Here is a 25,365-nt window from a genome sequence, read left to right as displayed (position 1 = left end):
TTTTATACCAATACTTTGTATTACTTTTACTCAAGTAAATGTTGAATTCCGGACTTTTACTTGTAACAGACTCAGAGTACATCTATTGCATTGATACTTTTACTCAAGTAAAACATTTGAGTACTTTTTCCACCACTGCTGACATGTACACAACATTTTTGAAAACGGTTATTCGAATAATCAAAAATAAATACATTAATTAATTTATTGAAATTAACACCCAGAGGAGTTCCGGTTGTGACGCCAACAGGATGGCAGCATAGTAAAGTCGCTCCCGATAAGAAATCAACAGAAAGCCCCATAAACTGCGAAATTGTTAGTCAAACGTATAAATAAAACAACGAGAGAGGGGCGGAAATGCCTGGTAACAAAACCCCGCACAGAAAACCCAACAGAAACATGAACAAATACGACGAAGGTGGAGAAAGCCGCAGCAGCTCTCCTGGTCACGACAGCCAAGATGGCGCGGCCCAGCCTGTGAATTCAGGCATGGCGGCCACAATCCTCAAGGAAATACAGGAGTTCAGACAAGATAACAAGAAACAACTTGAAGATATTAAAGAGGAGCTACAGAAAACGAACAAAAGAATGGACGAAGCAGAGGACCGAATCACTAAGACGGAGGAAAGGATCCAGAACACGGAGGATGTCACGTCGGAAATGCTAAAGCTACTAGCCCAATTCGACGCTAACATACTCGACCAACAATGCCGTTCCAGACGCGAAAATTTGCGGGTGTTCGGTGTACCGGAGGAGATGGAAGACGATGCCACGTCAATGAACGAATTTGTGGAGAAATTACTACAAGAAGGTTTGGGGCTGCCGGCCACAGAGCCTCTTCAGCTCCAGAGATCACATCGCTCACTGGGCCCCAAACCACCGGCAGACGCGCAAGCTAGGTCCATTGTGGTCAAGTTTCTTAGCTTTAAAACTAAAGAAATGGTGCTCCAAACGGCGTGGCAAAAGAAAGGATTCACGTGGAAAGATCATCGCATCAACCTGGACAATGACCACCCCCCACGCATCCTACAAAAGCGCAGAGAATACACGGAGGCACGCAAGGTACTGAAAGATAAGAATATAAAATTCAAAACCCTCCACCCCGCCCGCCTAAGAGTGGATTACAACGAGGGAACCAAGACCTATGATACAGCGATGGAGGCGACGCAGGACATGGAGAGAAGAGGCTTCCCCGTCACCGTGATCCAAACCCCGGAGACGCTAATGGAGAGAATTCGACTACTGACATGGCAGAAGAACACCCGACGTGGGAACGAGAAACGAGTACCTCGCCCAAGCACCTCACGCTACAAGGAGAAACTACAGTCTTTCAGAAGACACACACCACCACCCGAAGCTACAGAGAACATTGAGGAGGAATCTTAATGACAGATGGGTGAGATGGAGTACATTAAAACAAAGAAAAGAATGGCCGACCTGCGGTAACTTAAATTAGGATTTGAAATTGAGATTGGTGAGTCAAATCACAGTAGATGTTGATCCTTTTTGTTTGTTTGTTTATGTTTCCAATACAGTAAAATTGTTTACCAAGCCGATACTTTAAAAAGATAGAAAATCGGACTAAGAAGCATGAGACTTAACTATGTTGTCAACTTTAAGGGCTTCCCCTCTAGAGAGGGGGGTCTACCCCTGAACCTTGTTCAGGGTTGGTGTAGGGTCGTAGCTAAGACCTCTACCTTGGAACCCAGATATGCATTTTTCATTCTAGCTTATATGTTTTTGTTTTTACATGTCTGGTGCATATTTTTTGTTTTTTCGCAGCTTTGTCGGGCAGCTAGGGGGATGCTTTTCAATGTGATGATGTTCACGCTGGGTATAACCTAAATGCAGGACACAAGGATAGTTTCATTTAATGTAAATGGCCTGATTAGTCCAACTAAAAGAGGAAAGGTACTTTCAAAGTTACAAAAAGATAGAGTACAAATAGCATATCTACAGGAGACCCACCTCAATGATATAGAACACGCTAAATTGAACAAATCAGGGTTTAAATATGTATATTCATCTTCCTATAAGTTCGGTCATAGGAGAGGGGTGGCTATACTGATATCCCGCTCTGTGAACTATGAACACATAGCAGAGTTTAAGGATAAGGAAGGTAGATTCATAATGATAATAGGAAAGATAGAGGGGATTACGGTGAGCCTGCTAAACGTGTACGCCCCACCGGGTAGTGATTGGACATTTTACAAGCAAATATTTGATTTAATGGTGACAAAGTCACAAGGCACTCTCATTAATGCGGGAGACTATAATTTCCGCCTGCAACCACATCTTGATTCCTCTGGGGGCAACCCAGAGCCCAAACCAATAAGTAGAAAGACTACTGCATTGATGAAGGAAGTAGGATTTGTAGATGTTTGGAGAGAAATGTACCCCACCAGTCGAGACTATACCCATTACAGTGCCCCACACTCAGTATATGCCAGGTTAGATTACTTCTTCGTGTTCAATAGAGACTTTCATAAAATAAAAGGTTGTGATATAGGCCCAATAGCCCTGTCAGATCACAGCCCTATATATATGACCATATGCCTGAATGGAAAACCAAGGACCACACTGTGGAGATTCAATTCTAGCATTATGAATAATCTAGCGATTAAAGCGAATCTGAAAAGTGATATTGAAACGTATCTTGAGCTGAATGATAATGGGGAGGTTTCACCGTCTGTGCTCTGGGACTGTTTAAAATCGGTTTCTAGAGGAAAAATCATAGCCCTTGCCGCCTTAACTAAGAAACTAAGGAGACAAAAAATACATGATTTGGAAATTAAATTAAAACACCTACAAAGAAACCATGCCAATAGCTTAGATGTTGGGGTGAAAGAAGAGATGAGGGAAATAAAGAACGAACTGGATGACATGGGCACGCAAGAAATAAAAAAGAAATTACTGTTCACCAGACAGCGATATTACGAAGTAGGAGGAAAGTCAATGCGCCTTCTAGCATATAAATTGAGAAAACAAGAAGCCGACAGTACTATCCACAAGATACGGAACCCTGAGTCTGGTGTCATAGAGAATAGCCTAGAAAAAATCAAAGAAAGCTTCAACACTTTTTATAAGAAATTATATTCACAGCCACAAATTGATAATGAACACCAAATTGACTCATTCCTTACATCTCTCGATTTACCCACGGTCACAGAGAACCAAAACAAAGAATTAATAGCTAAAATAACAACAGAAGAAATAGAATCGGCCATTTCTAGACTGAAAACAGGGAAATCTCCAGGCACAGACGGCTTCACGGCAGAATGGTATAAAGGATTGAGAGAGGTCTTGACTCCGATTCTCTTTAGAGCTTTTAACTGGGTATTGCAGACGGGAGAGACCCCGTCATCTTGGAAGGAAGCTATAATTACAGTCATCCCAAAAGAGGGCAAAGACAAAGTAGAATGTGACAGTTACCGACCCATCAGCTTATTAAATCTAGACTACAAGCTATTCACATCCATACTGACACAAAGACTAGATAAGATTCTACCTATAATTATCCATAATGACCAGACCGGGTTCATTCGCCAGAGACAGACACAGGATAACATTAAAAGATCTTTACATATTATCAGTCACATGGCTCAGAGTGGAGAAGAGACGGCCTTAATAAGCCTGGATGCACGCAAAGCTTACGATTTAGTGGTTTGGAGCTTCCTTTTCAGGGTTCTAAAGAGATTTGGGTTCCATGACTCTATTATCAAGACAATCCAGGCATTATACAAAAATCCATCCGCTAGAATAAAAATAAATGGTGACTTGTCAGATCCGTTTACACTGGAACGTGGAGTTAGACAAGGCTGCGGGCTTTCGTGCGGACTCTTCGCCGCATTCATCGAACCATTAAGCCAAATGATTAGACAAAATGGAAGTATTAAGGGAATAAATATGGCAGATGGAGAACATAAACTGGCCCTTTTCGCGGACGATGTCCTTTTATATGTAAGGCGGCCCACACAGTCAGTCCCGATCCTAATGGAAGGACTAGAGGAGTACGGATCCCTATCGGGCTACAAACTCAACGTAGAGAAAACCCAGGTTATCACTTTTAACTACAACCCACCTACCAGTATAATAGGAAAGTACAACTTGAAATGGGACTCAGACTCAATTCGCTACTTAGGGATCGTGTTGCCCAAAGATACCTCCAAAATAGCAGATCTCAATTATGGCCCACTAAATGAAAAACTTAAATCTGACGTAGCACGATGGAGTCTTATTCCCTTCCTGAGTCTGAGCTCCAGAATAGACTCGGTCAAAATGAACATTTTGCCAAGGCTATTGTACCTGTTTCAGTCCCTCCCGGTTGAGGTGACACCCAAACAGTTTAGAGATTGGGATAAATTAATATCTGGCTTTCTATGGCAAGGGAAGAAACCTAGAATTAGATATAAAACACTACAATTAAGAAGGAAGGCAGGTGGTCTGGGTTTACCATGCTTGAACGAATATTACTGTGCTGCTCAACTGAGGCCTCTTGTGTGCTGGTGTACCCCATCATATTCGGCAAGATGGAAAGATATTGAGATGGCATGCTCACAGGGGGTCCCACTGGCTGCCATAATTGGAGATGATAGGCTTATAAACGAAATGAAGGACAAAAACAACCCCTGGATTAACACAGCATTACAAATTTGGCAAGAAACACTGAAAAAATGTGGCTTAAAAAACGGAGTCAAAATGCTGAGATGGTGTGCATACGACACTGACTTTATCCCAAATAGTAGTGATAGCCGATTTAAGAGCTGGACTGAGAAAGGCATCTCAAACTATCACACATTTGTACACAAGGGGGCACTCAGGAGCTTTGAATCCATCCAGAAGGAATTTGGATTGGAGAAAAAAGACTTTTACAGGTATCTTCAGCTCAGACACTATATCCACGAAAAATTGGGAGGATTCTTGAACTTAGAGGCATCAGAATTAATGAAGGTATTCTTGTCAGCAGGAAGTTCTCCTACATGTAACAGGATTATTTCCAGACTGTATAATGGTCTCCAACAGAATACAACTGAGGACACGATATATGTCAAGGATAAATGGGAAAGAGAGGGTAATTTTACTATAACTGAGGAGGAATGGGAGAAAACAAGCACAGTATTATGGGAAACAACATGTTCAAACACATGGAGGGAATTTAATTGGAAAAATCAAATAAGATACTTCATAACACCTCTGCAAAAAAGATACAGAGAGACAGGGGTTAACTGTTGGAGATCATGTGGTCAGAATGTAGCAAATCACTTCCATGTCTTCTGGGAGTGCCCAGTCTTGAATTCATATTGGAAGGACATTCACGAACACCTAGAGGCTGTTTTCGGAATTAACATTCTCTTCCAGTTCGATGCCTTATATCTGGGTAACCTTCCATATGACTCTCTGGACAGCAACGATAAGAAACTGATTCTGATCCTTCTGGTGGCATGCAAGAAGGCCATTACTAGAAAGTGGATGCAACCACAGACACCCACCGTGGAGGAATGGATTGAGATAGTTCATGAAATCTATAGAATGGAAAAACTGTCTTTCTCAATCAAAAATCAAGAAGACAAATTCTTTTGGATTTGGTCTAAATGGACTGAATACGTGAAACCAACCCGCTCAGACTTCTGCTGAAAGACTAAACAAATTCTAAGGTGCCTTGTTTCTTCCTTCCCTTTTCTTTTTCTTTTGTGCCCTGTAAGTGTTGACCCTGCAACTGTTCTTAAATGCGCAAGATTATGTAAAGCCCCCCCCAAGCTGCTCACTGCCAGATATTATTATGCTATATTTTATTTATTTTTATCTTTTGTCTCTGTTTTTGGTTTTTGGTTTTCTTTCTTTGTTTATTTTGACTGCAAAAAAAAAAATGAAAAAATGTCAAACTGTCGTCATCAAAGAAAAATGAACATTTCAAAAACTCTGAAACTGTACAAAAGAATGTGTATACATGCATATGAATATAAGAAACTGTCTGTACACAAGATGACTTCAATAAAAACAAAATTTCAAAAAAAAGAAATTAACACCCAGAAAATAGCCAAAACTGAGCATATTTCGATCTATAAGGCCAAATCTAATTTGAAAAAAATATATTAAGAGTATATGAAAGCCAATTAAAATGTTTATACTAATGGAATCTTACACACCTGCTCCCAATAAATTACGTCATCACCACAGCGCAAAAGCAGGTCAAATCAATCAATCTCTCTCTCTGGGAGCGACAACGAGAAACAGTGAATGTAGGTTTTCATAGACATGGTCGCTTGTTTCTCTCACATAATCTGGCAACACCGACAGCCCTTTGTTTGATGTCACGTCTTCTCTGCTACATAGCTACTTCCAGTCGGCTAAAAAGCTGAACATGTTCGGTCGGCTCTGGGTCGGCCGAAAAGGTCCCGACGGACCCCCCGACGGACCCCTAACCGACTGGCCGACTATATACGACGGCGCTTCCCGACGCCAAGTCGGCCCAAAATCGGTCTGGTCTGGAGCCAGCTGCATTTCAGTCTTTGTGAGATGTGTTACTAGACACCTTTACAAACACATTGGTGAAGAATTATTTTGGTAAGGAATTTATTCCAAGATTTTTGAAATATCCCCTGACTATAATCACTCAACAGGCCCTCATGTGACACTCGAGGTGTGACATGTAAAGTCCGCTGCTGTGAATTTCAACATTGAAGGTCAGAGCACTTTTCAGAGCGCTTTTAGAATTTGTATGTGTACCTATTATGACTAAATTCCCTCTGAAAATAAGTAGTAAATAGTAAATATATAAATTTTACTAGAATGCCACATGTGCAGGTGACATGTCAACACAATCACCACCGTTACATCATAATAATGGATTATTCTACATATGCAGGCATTTACCTCTTCATTTATAACTTTGGTTCATAAACTAACACAAATGATAATAACAACACTAGGACACTTAGACTGTGTGTAATTGAGTATGGGAATGCTTTGGGGTTATGCTGTGGGACAGGACTGTAACTTTAAGTTGGGATGGGAGGTGCGCCTGCGCAGTGTGATTGAGAGTTCCTGTGGAAAAGGGTGCGCTGTGTTTTCCATGTCCTGTTGTTGTTGTGTTGCTAAGCTGAAGTTAAGAAGGTTGTCATGTCTACTAGAGAAGTGAACCCTACCAGCCATTACAATATTTTAGGTCATATTTGATGTTGAATGGAGAGCTGGCAGGTCAAAAGATGAAAATCCACAGCAAACACCTCTCCCGCTGACAGAACGACTGAATCTACTAGATTCTTCATTTATTAGTTTGAGAAGACCAAAAGTGTAGCGGTTTTAATCAACCAAGACCACTGTACAAGGTTTTGTTTGTCTCTTTGGATCGTTACATTCAAATAATTGGTGGCTGTGAGGTTTTCAACTACTTTCTGTAACAGCGTAGTATTATGACCACAGTTTCTCTTTGATTAGGTTAGCTACGCAGTGTTTATCAACCTTTTTGGTGCCAAGGCACACCTGGCATAGCCAAAAAATCCCAGGGCACACCTAGATATATGGTGTGTGTGTGTGTGTGTGTGTGTGTGTGTGTGTGTGTGTGTGTGTGTGTGTGTGTGTGTGTGTGTGTGTGTGTGTGTGTGTGTGTATATATATATATATATATATATATATATATATATATATATATATATATATATATATATATATATATATATATATATATATATATATATATATATAGCTGGAGCTCTCATCATCTTGTAGTAATAATACTGAGTGCCAAAGCATGTACCCTGTGCCCCCTATACAGTACCAGGTAGGACAACATATTTGCATTCCTATGGGTGATGGTCGCTACACTGAATGGATTCGGGCGTGGCTGTGTGTGTGAAACGGATGATGGGCGTATCGATTGACGGACGATCGCCGCTATTGTTCTCGAGGGGCTGGGTTCACACTTTCTTCAAACGGCGCGGCACACCTCAGCAGTACTCGCGGACCAAAATTGGGCCGTTTGCCAGGGTTGATAAACACTGAGCTACAGTATCAGAATCTTTAGAAAATAAAGAATAAAGCTCACAACGCATCGCATCGCTTATGTCAACAAAAGATTTAAGGACTCATACAAAAAACGAAAACTATACTATGTCAACAAAACGGTAGAGTACACACCATGTTAATGTTGAATCTGGGTTGAATCTGGCTTGAATCTGACCCAAAACCCTTGGCTGCATGACAGAGTCATTCCCTAACTCTCCTACCATTCCTTTCACTCTACTAACTGTCGCTGACAAATAAAGCAGAAAATGCATGCCACAAGAAAAATGTTTTAATGTTTCTGATGTTGGCTCTAATCCTTCAATGAACAGCATGTCAGACGATGTTTTCACCCCGTTCCATCCAGCTAAACTTAAACTGAGCTATGTATCTTACATTACAAACAGAATCAGTATGTAAGAGACAATATGTCCCACAGAACACAGTAGTGCTGTGGTAAAAGATGTGCTCAGTAAAGCAGAGGTTGTAAGTTCAAAACCTCCAAGTTTGCACTGGCTCTAATCTTTCACGGAAGAGCATGCCAGAATGAGAATATGTACAAGACATGTTGATTTATGGTTGATTTTTGATTGAAAATGTAATGTCCTTTTCCGACATCCAAGCCACGTTGTGGATACGTTGAAACGGTCAGTCCCTCTGTAGGATACGACTACACACCAATCATCACCATCAAAAATCTTAACTATGTACAGTAGATGTCACCAGTGTTTTCCATGCCACTGTAGTTCAAGGGAAGTGTCAATGGTTTGTAAACCAATGGTTTGTGGTTTGAAACCACCAGTGGGGATATTTTTTGTTCTGCATCCAAAGTATTGACTTGTCACTGATAGTTTCCATACCTCTGTAGCACATGGGATATGTTAGAGTTTTGTAAAAAGAAAGTTTGTGGTCCAAGCCTACTGTTTGGAACATTTGCACTCTCTTTCTAAATTATAAAGAAGTTATGTGTTTCCCACTCTTACATATTTTCCATGCAAATATGGCATAAGCGATAAGTCAGGGGTTCATTAACCAGAGGTGCTGTGTTCAAGTTTCAGAAGAGACGGTAACTAAAGCAACCAACCATTTAATTATTTTGGGGGAATGACCCATCACGTTCATGTCAATGTGCATTTAAATATTTTTGGGGAATGACCCATCACGTTCATGAAATGTCAATGTACAATGTTTCTTATTTCTGGGTAGCTCAGTTGGAAGAGTTCTTGACGTTGAACAACAAGGTCATGCAATCGAATCCTGGAAATGGCAAATCAGCATGGGAGCGCTCTGGCTCCCTGGGGTCTAGTGCTGTAACAGGGGTAGACTCCTGTGTTATTTGCTGTTGCTGACAATAAGCCCACTTGTAAAGTGCATGAGCCAAATGCCTTTAATTAATTTGGAGGAATGACCCATCACGTTCATGAAATATCAATGTACGAAGCCTGGTGTGCTTGGGTTGGAAGAGCTCTTGACTTCAGACCACAAGGTCATGGGATCGAATCCTGGCACAGGAAACTTAGCATCTAAGCAATCATACTCCCACGGCTCTGACCTTTTTCTTCTTTTAAAGGCCATTGCCATTGACAATGCATTGGGCGCTTAAAGTTAAATATTTCAAAATCTGTGAAGTGCAGCGCAGAGATAGAGAGCAAACTGCTGACTGTATCACAGTTTTTTACATACTGTAAGCGTTACTCAAGAGTGCTGTAGGAGAGAGACAGACCATGCTGAGGAAAGCCTAATATATTTGGTAATATGGTGTAATTCACTGGAAATAACAGATTTTCAAGCAAAAAACTCAAAGCAACCAAAACGTTATAGTGGCAGACAACGATTGGTAAGTTACACACACACACACACACACACACACACACACACACACACACACACACACACACACACACACACACACACACACACACACACACACACACACACACACACACACACACACACACACACACACCTGTTTTTTACTTTGGTTCCAGGTTTTGTGTGTGTGTGTGTGTCATTGTCTGCCACTATGTGGTAATGTTTTGGTTGCTTTGAGTTTTTGGTTATTTTCAGTTAATTACACCATTAAGTGATTAAATAAAATGATGTTCAGTGTGTATTTCATATTTACTTGAACAAGGATTGCATTGTAAACATTGTTTTTATAGACTATGATAACTACTGACAAGTAACTGAAATGCACAACAAAGGCATGACAACTCCCCATGGGCCCCAAGGGCTGCAATGATGACACCATGGCCCTTGGTAGAATCAAGAGAGAGATTTCAGTCAACTTCTCCAACCGTTTAAACTTTAAAGGATCTACACCATGAATTAAAAAAAAAATTGATATTTAATATCATATGGTATATGTCCCTCAAACCTTTTTCAAAAGGTTTGAGCCTAAATCATCACTCAGATATACTCATCCCAAGTCAATTGTCTCTGGCTTATACAGCACTTTCAGCTGCAATACCAAAACGTCCTCTTGGGCAGGGGGGGGTTACTGAGCAATTCTGTCTGGCCAGCATCAATGCAATGGCAATGCAAGTGATGTCACTTGCATTGCCATTCTGAAATGGCCTGTTCAGACACGCCCATTCTGAAAATCTCTGAAATGAGAATGAATGACTGAATGTTAAAAAAAAAATATTTTTTGGGGTACAAGAGACACTGGGGAGCCCAAAAAATACCCCCCCCCAAAAAAAAAATGAAATTCATGGTGTGTCCCCTTTAAACTTCACTAACCAAGAAATAATAACTTCCAAGACAGGTGCTCCCAAGGGTTCTATACTAGGTCCGCCCCTTTTTCCCTCTCAAGAAGAATCTGTCCAACAATACTAACGACAAAGTTATTGTCTGTGAATGTTATGACACTGAATATTAGGACGCTATAGGGTTCATGTGGTTAGAAAAAACACGATGAGAGATAACGGGAGCAGAGTAGAGTGTGAGGTTAAAGGTCACGGCCGGTGAGACCACCTGACATGGTGACCCTGCTGTCACTGTGGTGGCCTCATGCTGTCACAGAGGAGCTGCCAACAGCCCCACAACACTGCCACAAGTAGGCCACTTCCTGCCCGGAGGTCTGTGTGGAGGGAGGACTGAAGGTGACCGCTGATTCTGCCCTCTGCTGGTGACCTGTGCAGGTGTCCGAGGTTGTTCCAGTCATCCTGTTAAACATACAGAACAGCAAGATAATAATAATACTAATATAGACCTTATTAATTGCACAGGGGAAATCCTGTTTCAGCTTCACCCAACTGATGGCTGCTAAGGGGGGGTCTATAGAGCGCTCAGGAGGGAGCAGTTTGGGGTTTAAGAGTCTTGCTCATGGACACCTCAGCACCTAGCCGGGGGCTGGTAATCAACCATTGATTGAATACTTTATCAGTCAGAAATGTAAACAGCAAGTGGTACTGTCAGACATTAACGCTAAAAGGATACCACAAAAACATCCTGGCAATGTAAACGTAATGTTTCTCATGCCAATAAAGCCCCTTTGAAGTGTAAAGAAAAACATCACATGGATGCAACTGGGACGTATCATCAGTGTTGTAGCCTGGGGTCGACGGGTGTTTTGGGTGTTCTCGCAACATACACCCTCGCCCAGGTGACCCAGCCGGGGTCGATCAAGCCCCCGAATTACGTCCCAGTAGCTACCCCACGGTCAGTCCTCTTAGGGCAAGACAGGGCCACTCAGTCTGCTTCTCCGGAACTACTCTGCCGGGGCTTGGGGAGAGGAGAGGCTCTGGCACGTGGGGGGGACTAGGCTCTGTGGATGGCCTCCTGGCCGGGCTCCTCCTTCGTCTCACCAGGTCCAGGGACTCATTGCAAACACAGAAAGTTATGGGACTTGAACCCACAACACCAGGGGACTCTAACCCCACTAATAAAATGATGGGTCTGGCACACAACATGTATGTCCACAATATTGAGATCAATCAAGCGAGACAGTAACCCATCAACAACAGAGGGAATACAATAGGGAAATAAATAAAATAAATTATAATAAAGACAATACCACTTACAAGATGGACTCTCACACAGCCTTCACACCTACAGTACACACACAGACATGGACTGATGACCTGATATCACCCAAGTGTTCCGCGGCGGCTCCAGCAGGAAGTGCCATTAATCCAGACAGGACTGTGACCAACGGTGTCTGGGCTGCTCCATAAATCCACGTTGCTGTACAATCAGTGAGACAGAGGCAGGCGAAGGGGACCGGATGAACAGGCTGGCAGGGAAGAGGAATCAGAATTTAGGAGGAAATTGAGTTGATCAAGCATTTCTGTGACACGGCACTAACTCTTGCACAGCATGTGTGAGAGTGCAGTTCATGGAGATGCAGCAGCACTTTGCCATCAGGGACAAGATCATGCAGGAGATTTATGCTTCATTTTATATACCGTCGTATGACAGTGTCGCTTGCTGAAAAAATAAAAAAAATGAACAAAAAATTAATAAGTATAACCAATAGTCTTTGTGGCCATGTGGTTTTGTTAAATTTAACTAAAATAAAAACTTTAATTAAAAAAGATTGTTAGAATATTTAGAGGAATGATGGCAAAAATGTCAATTGGTTTAACCGAAAAACGTGATAATTCAACTTGCTTAAAAAACCCTATCAACTAGTTGGGCATGATCTTTCATTAGAACTATGTAATAGCGTTGAAAGAAATGGATCACCAATCAATGATAATTAATTTGGGGAATTAACGTCAGTCAAGTCAACTAACTGAATTGTGTAACAACCATTCAAGGAGCCATTTTGTATATTGTGCAAGAAGACCGTGGTTGCGTCCGAAAGCACAACATACTACACACTACACAGTATGCTATTTTCAGCCTACTAGTACCTACTAAGCAGCAGGGTTTCACTTTGGACATACTAAAAAGTAATTTGGCATACTAAATAGTATGTTAGTATATGATCTCGGACGCAGGCCCGATACTATTTAGTATGTCAAATTACTTTTTAGTATGTCCGAAGTGAAACCCTACTACTCAGTAGATGGTAGATACTAAATAGTCGGCTGAAAATAATAGTATGTTAGTATCTGGTGCCCAATGGGCACCGGTCTAGTTTTGAAAATCGCCAATCTACAAGCTCACAAGCTATATGCAAGCTTGTAGATCTGCTATTTTCGATGCACGTCATGGCATGCAACCAAGTATCAATTATTAGCTCATTAGTTTCAGGTAAATAGGAAAAGCTGACGAAAACAATGGCGATGTTTCTCCAGAGGAGGGACACAGCACACAAGGTAACAGCTGTTCTCTTCACCGTGGTCTGCATGGAGGCTCGGTTGTGAAGTTAATCTACAGCACTGAAGTTCATCTACAGCACTGAAGTTCATCTACAGCACTGTTTCTCAACATCGCGTCCGGGGGACGTGATCGAGCCAGATGAACCGTTACGTGTCTGTAACTCTGAGAGAGTACTAATGGAACCAAATGGACGTGTCCATTTGGTTCCATTTGTACACTCTAAAGAGTTAAAACTAATCACAGATCTACAGCTGGTCTGGTTTGTGTCAAGATGCTCTGTGGTTCACTGTGCCTCCACAGTAACCCTGACCGCTATGAAGTTACCATGGTAATTTAGGGATGGAGCCTGCTAAGTACTGCGGAGACGCAGGGAAAATAATAATAGCCGATACAGGAGTGGATATGCTTTAGTAATGACTTAGTCTCCACTCTCCTCCATTCACCAGATAAACAATGTAAACTACAAGGGATCTAATTTTCCGTAAAGATTTTGGGCAATCCAGAGTGCTTTGGTTTGAGGAGCGAGAACCCAGCCAGCCCCCCTCTCGCTCTCTCAGCCATAGAGACACATAGTTTTCTGTATGCAGTATTGCTTGCGTCGATATCTCAGTATTGGACAAGGTCCGGCGATGCTTTTATAAAAAACTGCTTCATGTTGAATTTCCAGATTGAGTACTTATTGTATGATTGGATAAACATCTCTCTCTCTCTACACTATGTTTGTGTATCTCTGTTTACACAGAGAAGCATTTAACTTTCCTGCCTCTTCTTCTCTTTCAGTGAATGAGTCATCTGGAGATTCACACGCAGGTTTCTGTTATTCCTAATAACCCCCGTTTCCCTGTTGTTCCATGTCATTCCACAATGTTCCCCGCCAACCTGATGAGATGTTAAGAGATTCAGTGAGGTCTGTTTTTGTTTTGTTCAACGACCCGGGTTAGACAGTTAGACAGTGGTGATGAGTGTGTGATGGTGGTGTACCCTTCATTAAGTATGGACGCATTACGTTTTCATATTCCAATTATTGAAAGAGAGAGGTGAAATTAAATGGCCTTTTTTTTATTTTTTCGTTTCTTAGCTGCACCTGCCTTCAATGCACTGCAAGGAGCACCGTCAGGCCCAGCCGCCTTGCTAATGTTGATGCAGAGCCACGTCACAGCGGTCACTCCATCATGTAGGTTCACACTCTATAACGTTCGAAGGATTGGTCCCTTCCTCACCCCAGGAGTCAGCCCAGCTCCTTATCCAGGCATCAGTCATATTTCATATTTCATATTTCATATTTCATTTTATTTTGTTTCGCATATGGTAGTGTATTACAGTTCACACAATTCATAATTTCAAAAATTCATTAAATCACATACACCCATGAGCGAAAAGGAGCAGGAAGAAGAATAAATTCTTATTAATACCTGCCCCCTATCCAATTAAAAAAAAAATATATATATCCTTGATGATCGGCGCATACCGCCAGTACCTGCACTAACATGCAAGGTTAAACATAACCAAAACAAACAAACAAAACAAAACAAGCAAAAACTAGCAAGAAAACAAGCAACAAATGAACAAACATATATAGTAAACAAAACACAACAACAAAAGATAACTCCAAAGTCAAATCCTTTCCTATTCATCTTCTTCATATTGTCTAATAATCTTTTTTTTATACCATTTTTTAAATTGATAAATATTTGTACAACTTTTTAAGTCAGTGTGGAGCGAATTCCACATTCTGATTCCTACAACTGAAGGACACATTTGCCTTTGAGTGGTTCGTGCAAACTGATGCTTGAAATCATATTTCCTCCTACTGTCCCCACTTTCTGAACTACATTCAAACAGCTTTTGTACATTAACTGGCAGCGTTTTGCTTTTTGCCCTAAACATGATTAATAGTGTCTGTAGCTTCACTATCTCTTCGAGTTTCAACACTCTTGAATGTATAAATAGTCTGTTTGTGTGTTCTCTATAATTGACATTATGCATGATTCTTACCGCTCTCTTCTGTAGTATGTATAATGGTTTTATGGTAGTCACATACGTATTCCCCCAAACTTCAGCACAATAACTGAGGTATGGTGAAATAAGTGAGCAGTATAGTAATCGCATTGACACATAATCTAACACATGTCTTACTTTATTTAAAACAAAAATGCTCTTCGAAATCTTTTTTTTAACATGTGCTATATGGGGTTTCCATGTTAATTTGTCATCCATTATTACTCCCAACATTTTTAATTCTGATACTCTTTCAATTGCCACTCCATTTATAGATAATAAGACCTCGTCATCTTTTTCTCGATTACCAAAAATCATAAACTTCGTTTTTTCCAGATTTAACGATAACTTGTTTTCATCAAACCATTTTTTCAGTTTTGTCATTTCATGTACAATGCTTTCAGCTAATTCTTTTAAATGATATCCAGAGCAATGGAAATTTGTGTCATCTGCGAACAAAACAAATTGTAACAATTTTGACACGTCACAAATGTCATTAATGTACAAATTAAAAAGTTTTGGTCCTAAGACGGAACCTTCTGGAACCCCACATTCAATATTCATATACTCAGATGTTTTACCAGCATACTGCACATACTGTTGTCTTTTATCTAAATAACTTCTCATCCAGTCCAGCACCATTCCTCTCACACCATATGTATATAGCTTAGAAATCAAAATAGAGTGATTCAGAGTATCAAAAGCCTTTTTTAAATCGATAAATACCCCTATTGTATATTTATTTTTGTGTGTTGATGTTGCTATCTCTTCTATTATGTTCATTAGAGCAGTTGATGTAGATCTATTTTGTCGAAAGCCATATTGGTTCTCACTCAACAATTGATGTTTTTCAATAAAGCTATCACATTTTTGTGCAAAGAGCTTTTCCAGCACTTTGGAGAATTGTGAAAGCAATGACACCGGTCTGTAGTTATTGAAGCTATGTTTATCTCCTGTTTTAAAAAGTGGAATAACTTTTGCAACCTTCATTCTATCTGGAAAAATACCTGTATGAAAAGAGAGATTAAATATATAACAGAGGGGTTTGATTATACAATCAATCGTTTTTTTCACTATAACCATGTCTAACCCATCACAATCATTGGATGTCTTATTTTTAGACTTTGTTACAATGGATACTATTTCTTTTTCACTAACATTTCCCAAGAACATAGACTGCAGCACTTTGCTATCTCCTCTCCATCCACCCTGTATTGGTTCATCGTGTCTTTCAATTAAATCTGCCAGTTTTGGTCCAATATTTACAAAAAATGAATTGAATTCGTTTGCCACCTCATTCATATCTTTTACGGTCTTATTATTATTAATGAAATGGCTAGGCAGGTTTGTAGATGCAGATTTGTTACCCATTACTTTATTTAAAATGTTCCAGGTTCCTTTTATGTTATTTTTATTTTCGTCCAATAATTTATTATAATATTATTTCTTGGCCCGTCTCATAATTAATACTAACTTATTCTTGTAGACTTTATATTTAGTTTCAGCAATCTTTGTTCTGCTTTTTATAAAATCTCTGTACAGTTTGTTTTTCTTCTTACATGCATTCTCTAGACCCTTTGTTATCCATGGTTTTCTATTGATATTTCTTTTTTTGACGCTGTAATACCAGTGGACAGTGTTTTTCATACCAGGCCAAATAGATGTTTATAAAAGCCTGATAAGCAGCATTTACCTCATTCACATAGACCCCCTTCCATTCTTCATTCAATAGATCATCCCTGAACCTGTTTACTTCATCATCCTTTCTTATTCTGATGTATCTATCCACATTTTCCTCCTTCTTTATCTTCATTTTACAATTAAAAGTCACAAAAACAGGTAAATGGTCACTTATATCATTTATCACTAGTCCACTTATTATGTTATTTTCTAAGCTGTTAGTAAAGATATGATCAATTAATGTAGCAGAGGTTTCAGTAATTCTACTGGGCTTGGTGATCAACGGGTATAACCCTCTTCCATATAATAACTCCAAAAATTCTGATGATGCCTTATGACTAGATATTTTTAAAAGGTCTATATTGCAATCACCACAGAGGAAAAACGTTTTATTTTCGTTTACCTTACTCAATATATCTTCTAATGTGTCTGTAAATGTTTCTATCATTGACCCAGGTTTCCTATATATACCAATATATATATATATATCAAAACTTGACTATTCTAACTCTCTCCTTACCGGCCTCCCGGCATGTGCACTAAACCCATTAAGACCTGAGGCGATTCTTAAAAATGTTTTCGAAATCCTAACAGTTTTTAGAAAAAAATAGCAGATATACAAGCTCATAGCGCGGCACTCTGTGTCGCGCTATGAGCTTGTATATCTGTGTGACACAGATGCGTTCCAGGTCTTAATGGGTTAAGCAGTGCTCATTTACGGTGCAAAGTAATTTCACATGAACGTGTACGTACGTGCACACCTGAGTGTGTGTCAGAACAAAAAAGAAAAGCAAATATTGCAATATTTCCATTGAGATCCTAAAACATTATTAAACACGAAACAGAATGAGAGAGTGGGCGAGCGTGCGCGCAGGGCTGTTTATTTGAGACTAATTTGCACACAGAGATAAATAGTTTGTTTATTGTGCGACGAGGATGTGGAACACATGTGCTCGTCTAGAGAGAGAGAGAGAGAGAGAGAGACATTCTGCTCCTCTGTAACCAGGGCGGGGAAATTACAGTATGTTCACCTCTGATTGAATGTAGACATAATATTCATACTGTATCTTGTTAAGTAAATAATGACCACACATGGATATCTGGTTTATTGCGGGACGGTGCGTAGCCTATTTAAATACCGCCCGCGCCCCTAAGATTTGCACTGGGACCTGAGCTAGTGTGACATGATGTTGTGAGCTTGTACATCAGCTATGAATACAGGTGTACCTTAAGATTTGACAAGCCCATTGACGTGCCTTCGGCACAAAAAACGTTTGAAAAGCACTGCTCTATAGAGTGTGGAGGTCATTCAGTTGAATTAGCAATCTGTAAGCAAGCACAAGCCCAGAGAACAAGATGACAGCATGGTGCATTACTGTAGCGCAGGGGTCTTCAACAGCGGGTCCGGGACCCCTAGGGGGTCCTCAGAGTTACCACAGGGGGGCCGACAAATCTTTGTGTTCTAGCATCCCTATTCTGGGGGGAACATCCGGCAAAAATAACAAAACTACAAGCTCACAACGTGCCGCATGTTCGTTGTGGGCTTGTAGAGCTGTCATTAGATCTATTATTATTTTTGCTGAAGCAATTTGGTGTGTACACTGTCTGTACGCAAGTACAGAGCCGAAGGTCAACTTTACTAAGTATTGAGTATTAAATGTCTGAAAATCCAACATATTAACAGAAAAGGTCATGTGTAAATAAACAAAAAACATGAATGTACACAACACTGATGACAGTGCTGTGAAACAACAAGTCTATGACGATTTAAAAGTTTAATCAGCAACAATTTGATTCAGTGGGAGTCCCTGCTTCATCTCACGCTCAGCTAAGGGGTCCATGGCCTGAACAATGCAGTGGTGGAAAAAGTACTCACATTTTCTACTTAAGTAAAAGTATCAATACTGCAATGTAGAAATACTCTGTTACAAGTGAAAGTCCGTAATCCAAAATGTACTTCAGTTAAAGTACAAAAGTATTGGTATCAAAATGTACTTAAATTACCTAAGTAAAAGTACTCATCATGCAGAATGTCCCATTTCAAGTTTTCAAATGTATACAAATCTTTTGAAAATAGCCGATCTACAAGCTCACAATGCGTCGCATCGCAACGCATTGTGAGCTTGTAGATCGGCTATTTTCAAATGGCCAAAATGCATGTAGGGCTGAAGTGGTTAATGTATGTTTTGTAATAATAATCAAAATCTATAAAGTAACTAGTAAATAAGGTTTTCAAATAATTGGTTAAAAAGGTTAAAGTACTATATTCTTATAGTAATCATTGCTACAGCGCGTTTGTTCGGTCACAGGGGTCTCTCTCTCCAGCTCTTTAGTAAACAGAATACAGTACATTTCCAGGTAGGTTACACATTTTAAGCCAATCAGGAGAGAGCACTGAAAATGCATTTTCTGTTTATTAAAGAGCTGGAGAGACATGGGAGACTCCTTTTTACTGAACAAACACTCTATAGCAATGATTACTATCAGAATATAGAGCTATTTAACACTTATTTTAACCAAAGTAAATCACTTACCCTACCTTTAAGTACAGTACTTGAGTAAATGTACTTAGTTACTTTACACCACTGGAAAAATGTTAAAGCCCCCTGAAGTAGCGCCCTTATCCACAGTGCTTTACAATGTGCATTACACATTCACCCAGTCACACACATTCACACACCGAGGTAGAGGAAGCCATGCAAGGCACCAAGCAGCTTATTTCAACATCAATGCATTGTCACTATACAAGAAACCATGAAGGTTTCCTGTAAAGTGTTGGCTTATTACTGGCATACGTACTGTATGCGTGAAAAAAAATAATACTTGGAACACACAGAAACTGTTGCAACCGCTTCCTTCCTGTCAAAAGCCTCACACCATATCACCAGTGATGTAAAGATAGTACTGTACTTACAGTGAGTACAATTTCTAGGTATTTCCAAGTACTCCAATTTTCTGTACTTTTACTTCTACGCCACTACATCTCAGAGGCAAATATTGTACTTTTTACTCCACTACAATTATTTGAAAACTTTAGTTACTTTGTAGATTTTGATTATTATTACAAAACATTCATTAACCACTTCAGCCCTATTTAAACGTTGGCTATTTGAAAATCTACAATCTACAAACCGATCTACAAGCTCACAACGCGTCGCATCGACAACTTGTGAAACGGGACATCCTGCATAATGAGTACTTTCACTTTTGGTACTTTAAGTATATCTTGATGCCAATATTTTCTACTTTCTACATTTTGAATGCAGGACTTTCACTTGTATCAGAGTATTTCTGATCGGGTTTGTTTATGGTTATGTCTGAGTCAGAGTGACGTGGCAGTGGTCTGCCGGCCCTCCCAGTAGCCAATTTTAATATAGGAGGATTATTACAAAACATACATTAACCATAGGGCGGTTGCAACAGTTCCTGTGTGTTCCAAGTATTTCTTTTCCACTCATACAGTGCGTATGCCAGTAATAAGCCGACACTTTTTAATCCATTGTATAGTGACAATGGATTGATGATGAAATAAGCTGGTTGGTGCCTTGCATGGCTTCCTCTATGCCCTATTTTATAACTTGACTATTTGAAAAGATTTGACACATTTTGAAAGTACTTTCTTAGGTACTGTAAGAATATTTTGATGCCAATACTTTTGTACCTTTACTCGAGTAAAATGTTCAATACGGGACTTTTACTTTTAGCATAGTACTTAAACTTCTTCCACCACTGGTTTGTGGCTATAATAACAGTTCCATTCAACCAACCTTGTGTGGTGTGTTCATTTATAGACTGCATGTTCTCATGATGAATGGAGCTATTAAGACGAGCCTTGAGGCCGCTGATGGAGGGTGACCCAGCAGCACACGTTACACTCCCACAGCAACCTGGTTAGAGCCAACGGTGCACGGGCCTGCGCACACGCACCCGCACCCGCACCCCCACACACACACACACACACACACACACACACACACACACACACACACACACACAAGGGGGGAGGTGTTAGACAGAGGGGGATAGGTAACCGGAAGGCTCGCCCCAAAACACGCTCACCCCCATTTTTCTTCACGGACCAATCGAAAAAGCGGTTCTTGTATTCTTGTTTTACTCCGGATAAGGTTAGAAATAAGTTCAGAGTTAGGCATAGTTTTACTGAGGTTAAGTTTAGGAATAAGGTTAGGGTTTGGCACCGTTTTACTGAGGTTACGTTTAGGAATACCAGGTGGGTACCGTTCCGAGGTCGTCGGATTTGCCCCGGGGCGAGTGTGTTTTGGGGCGAGCGTTTTGGTATTCGGGGGTTAACCTTTGCTAATTTCCTCTCTTGAAAGGTTGCTCTAGCAAACGATTAGGAGAAAGTAAGAAAGCACAACCGCATCCCTGAACTGCTAATTACTATAATGCGTCTATAATGAGTCTGTTCATGTACAATTCACCAGGGAACCGGAAAAGAGAACTAATTGTCCATTGACTGTACTTTATTGGCTGTTTAAGGAGTAAAACATAACACTGTTGCAGTCAATCAATGTTTTATTTAATTTATTTTTTTTAGAAATTCTGAATTTCATATTTGACAGAATAGGGACAATAGTCTGGAAACATATATTTTAAAATCTATACTCTTTTCTTTTTGCCATACTTATCCAGACCCATTCCCTCTCTGCCCACTCAGCTACAGCCACCCTATCCTACTGTTTATGATATTTTGTGATGTGTTGTTACTCTTAAGGAAACTATGAAGCAACTACTAATATACTAACTCTGTCAGTGTGTAAATGTGTGTGTTTGAATGGGTGAAAATGTGTGTATGTGTGTGTGTGTGTGTGTGTGTGTGTGTGTGTGTGTGTGTGTGTGTGTGTGTGTGTGTGTGTGTGTGTGTGTGTGTGTGTGTGTGTGTGTGTGTGTGTGTGTGTGTGTGTGAAAGCAATGTAAAGTGCTGTGGAGAAATTGTGTTATAGAAATGTACCATTTACCCACGTAGGACTGGGAAGTTGGAAACTCACCTGAAACTCAGACTAATATTGTAGGTATGGTGGACCCCAGACATGGTGGAATCATCTAACTATAATTCTAGTAACCTCTGAGACCAACCTCTGAGCCCAAACCTCTGAGCCCAAACCCCTCTGAGCCCAAAATGTTTCTGCCCGGTTCTCCTCAGTGCCTGGAGCTATTGATCTCAAATTGCGCACAGCCATTGACCATTACCATGTGCATGGAACTGTGAAGCCCGTTTTTCGATTACATCAAATCTCAGCTTATTATTACCGTTTATGTGTCAAACAATGGGAGATCACGCTGCGCAGGGTTGCCAGGTTTCGCGAGACAAACAAGCAGCAAGGTCTATGAAAACAAGGCCAAACGAAGCGAGCCCTACAAGCAACAAGGTCTATGAAAAGAAGGCCAAACGAAGCACCGTCACACATATACATTGCCTCTTGGAAAACAGCCAATCTACAAGCTCACAACGCGTCCCCAAACCCACCTGCACTTTCACAACCAACGCCAAAAACACACTTCCACCAATATTGCCCCTAAACCGCTTACAATAGGCGAACATGGCAACGCCAGGGAGTCACATTCCATTCTGCGTCGTGTGTGTGTGTGTGTGTGTGTGTGTGTGTGTGTGTGTGTGTGTGTGTGTGTGTGTGTGTGTGTGTGTGCGCGTGCGCTCGCGGCGACAACACAACCTTCAACCACACATTGCCTCATGGAAAAGAGCACATCTACAAGCTCACAACGCCTCACTCTAAGCCCACTACCACGCCACGCAACACCCAAAAGAAAACATTCTCATACAGCCCCACAGCATTACACTGTTGCACTCACAGACTCAGCTGTTTATTCGTATTTTCATGTCAAAGAATGTCGCCATGCTCGCATCTACAGCCCCACTGCTTTAACTGTTGTGCGAACACTCGCCGCGGGCGTGTATGCGCGGACACGCACGTGCGCATGGACGTTCGGGAGGCACGTGTCAAAATGTACATTATTTGTGTTCGCGCGACGGCCGCGTATGTGTGTTCGCGATGGGGTACAGCTCTGGCCGGGATGTACCGTTGTGTGTGTGTGTGTGTGTGTGTGTGTGTCGCATTTTTATGTCAAAGACAGTCTCAATCAGACAATCTCGCCATGCTTATGCTGGCTGGAGAGTGACGTCGCGTTTAAGTAAATCTCTCCACCAGAGACACAAAAATTAATCTCATCTAGCCATTACACCATGTCGAGTCTCCGAAAATCTGTGCAAGCTAACGATACGGCCGTTTTACAATCTCGCCCCTAAACACGGTCGCACCGGCTTGCACCGAACGGTCTGGGGTGAGCAATCTGCGCCTAATTGTCTCGCCCCTAAACACGGTCGCCCCGGATCGCAACGAATGGTGGAGACCGTTTATTTGTTAAAGGAGGAGTTCACCCAAAAAATGACATATTTTCTATCAATTGCACACCCCATGAAGCCTTGCATTCATGGATATATTTTTGTTTTTGTGGCATTCCTAAGCCAATCATTTGATGACCGGGTGTGTGTCCGGTAGGAGACACAAATAATCTACTTTGTGTCTCCTACCGGATACATTAGCCGGTAGGAGACGGGAATCAATTTATTGGCTTAGGAATGCCACAAAAACAAAAATAAATCTATGGATTCAAGGCTTCATGGGGTGTGCAATTGATAGAAAATAAGTAATTTTTTGGGTGAACTACTCCTTTAAGGACGCCCATGCATTCTCCACTGTTGAATGTGAACCCTTTAAGTGCATATCTGCATGCATATAATTATATTGTTGTTGTTAAGTTGAAATAATAGTTGTAATAACAGTGTTGTATAATAATTTTTGCTGTAGTAATCAATTCATTATAATATAAGACATAATACAATGAATGACAGAATATATATATATATATCTATATATATATATATATAGATATATATATATATATATATATTTTTTTTTTTGTGTATGTATGTATGTATGTATGTATGTATGTATGTATGTATGTATGTATGTATGTAGGACGTGCAATAACCCCACGTTTGTAACTACTTTTGCCTGCGCACTTCACCGGGTATGGTCTAGTTATGTCAATTGGAACAGTTCTTCTCAATGAGCTGCAAAACACAAACAGAATTGAACTGAACTTTTGTTTTTGTCGCAATGAAGATGCCCTTAAGCAAGGCACTATGAATGGGTGTTTAAACCCCAGAAAAACACTCCTCAGTATGCATAGGTTTAGTGTTGTTGGTCAGGATGATAAACTGATGATTTGTGCAGATAAAGAGGATAGAATAAATCAAGCTACAGTGTTGTTGGAAGGTTTTACTATCTGATGAACAAGTGATAAATCTGGCACAAGGCTGCAGTTTACAGACATTTATTTTTAACATTTGTTTCACTTTTTCTCTCAAGCACCTGCCGTTTAAAGGTAGTGTAAGTGAGGTGGTACAGTAAGTCATTAGTGCTCAAAGTGGGGTCCGGGGACCCCCAGGGGTCCTTAGTGGTCCCCAGCACAAGTAGTTAATATAGCATCACAATCATTTTAACCACTTTATCCATTTATATGGATAAAGTGTGTAAATGCACGAAATCTGTGTGTGTGTGTGTGTGTGTTTGGGTCTGTCTGTCTATCTCACGCTTAACCCGAGGGCTGTCTGACCGATCGACTTCAAACTTGGCGAGTGTATCCCTGAGGGTGTGTTGTGCCCTATTGGGAATACGGTCATACCAGTAGTTGTCCAGAACCAAAAATCCACAAATCTCAGTATCTGTCTGTATGTCTGTCTTTGCCCTTTTTATGCCATGTATGGAGAACCCTAGCCTGGCCTGATATCATCAATATGATGAAGTACTGACGTCATATACTGGCCTCCAAGTACTATGATATGGGGAGTGCACTAACGGGTAGAATGGGTATTACATAACCAAGGGAATACGTTCCCAACAGGCGTAATTCCCAAATGGCATCATTCCAAAAGAGCATCAGCCTAGTATATATAGAATAGGCTACAGTAGATATAGATAACGTTGAAAATGTTGATATTGTCCCTTTAACAGGTAGTGCTAACAATGATGTCTCCATCAAAATGCCACAAACCATACAGGTGAGACTTTGTATGCCTCCATTTGTTAGATGGTGGAAGGATTTCACAGAGCTCTTTATACTCTATTATGTTATCTCCTCCAGCATATGCTGAGCATTAATAAGCATGGCTGAAATATTCATGAATGATGAAACAAAAGGCTCCTTGTGTTTCTCAGGTGAACTGAGCAGCCACTTTATCACCTAGAGCAGAGCAGGCTCACACACGCATTGAATCCTCAATAACGGGTCGATACGGACGGATTTGTACAGGAAGCATAATTAAAAATGCTCTCACTGTGCATGTGTGGGACTGTGCACCCTTGCCCGCTTAAT

The sequence above is a fragment of the Gymnoscopelus braueri genome (genome assembly GCF_963280865.1).
Source record: "Gymnoscopelus braueri genome assembly, chromosome: 12".
Lineage (NCBI taxonomy): Eukaryota > Metazoa > Chordata > Actinopteri > Myctophiformes > Myctophidae > Gymnoscopelus > Gymnoscopelus braueri.
This window is presented reverse-complemented; position numbering follows the sequence as displayed.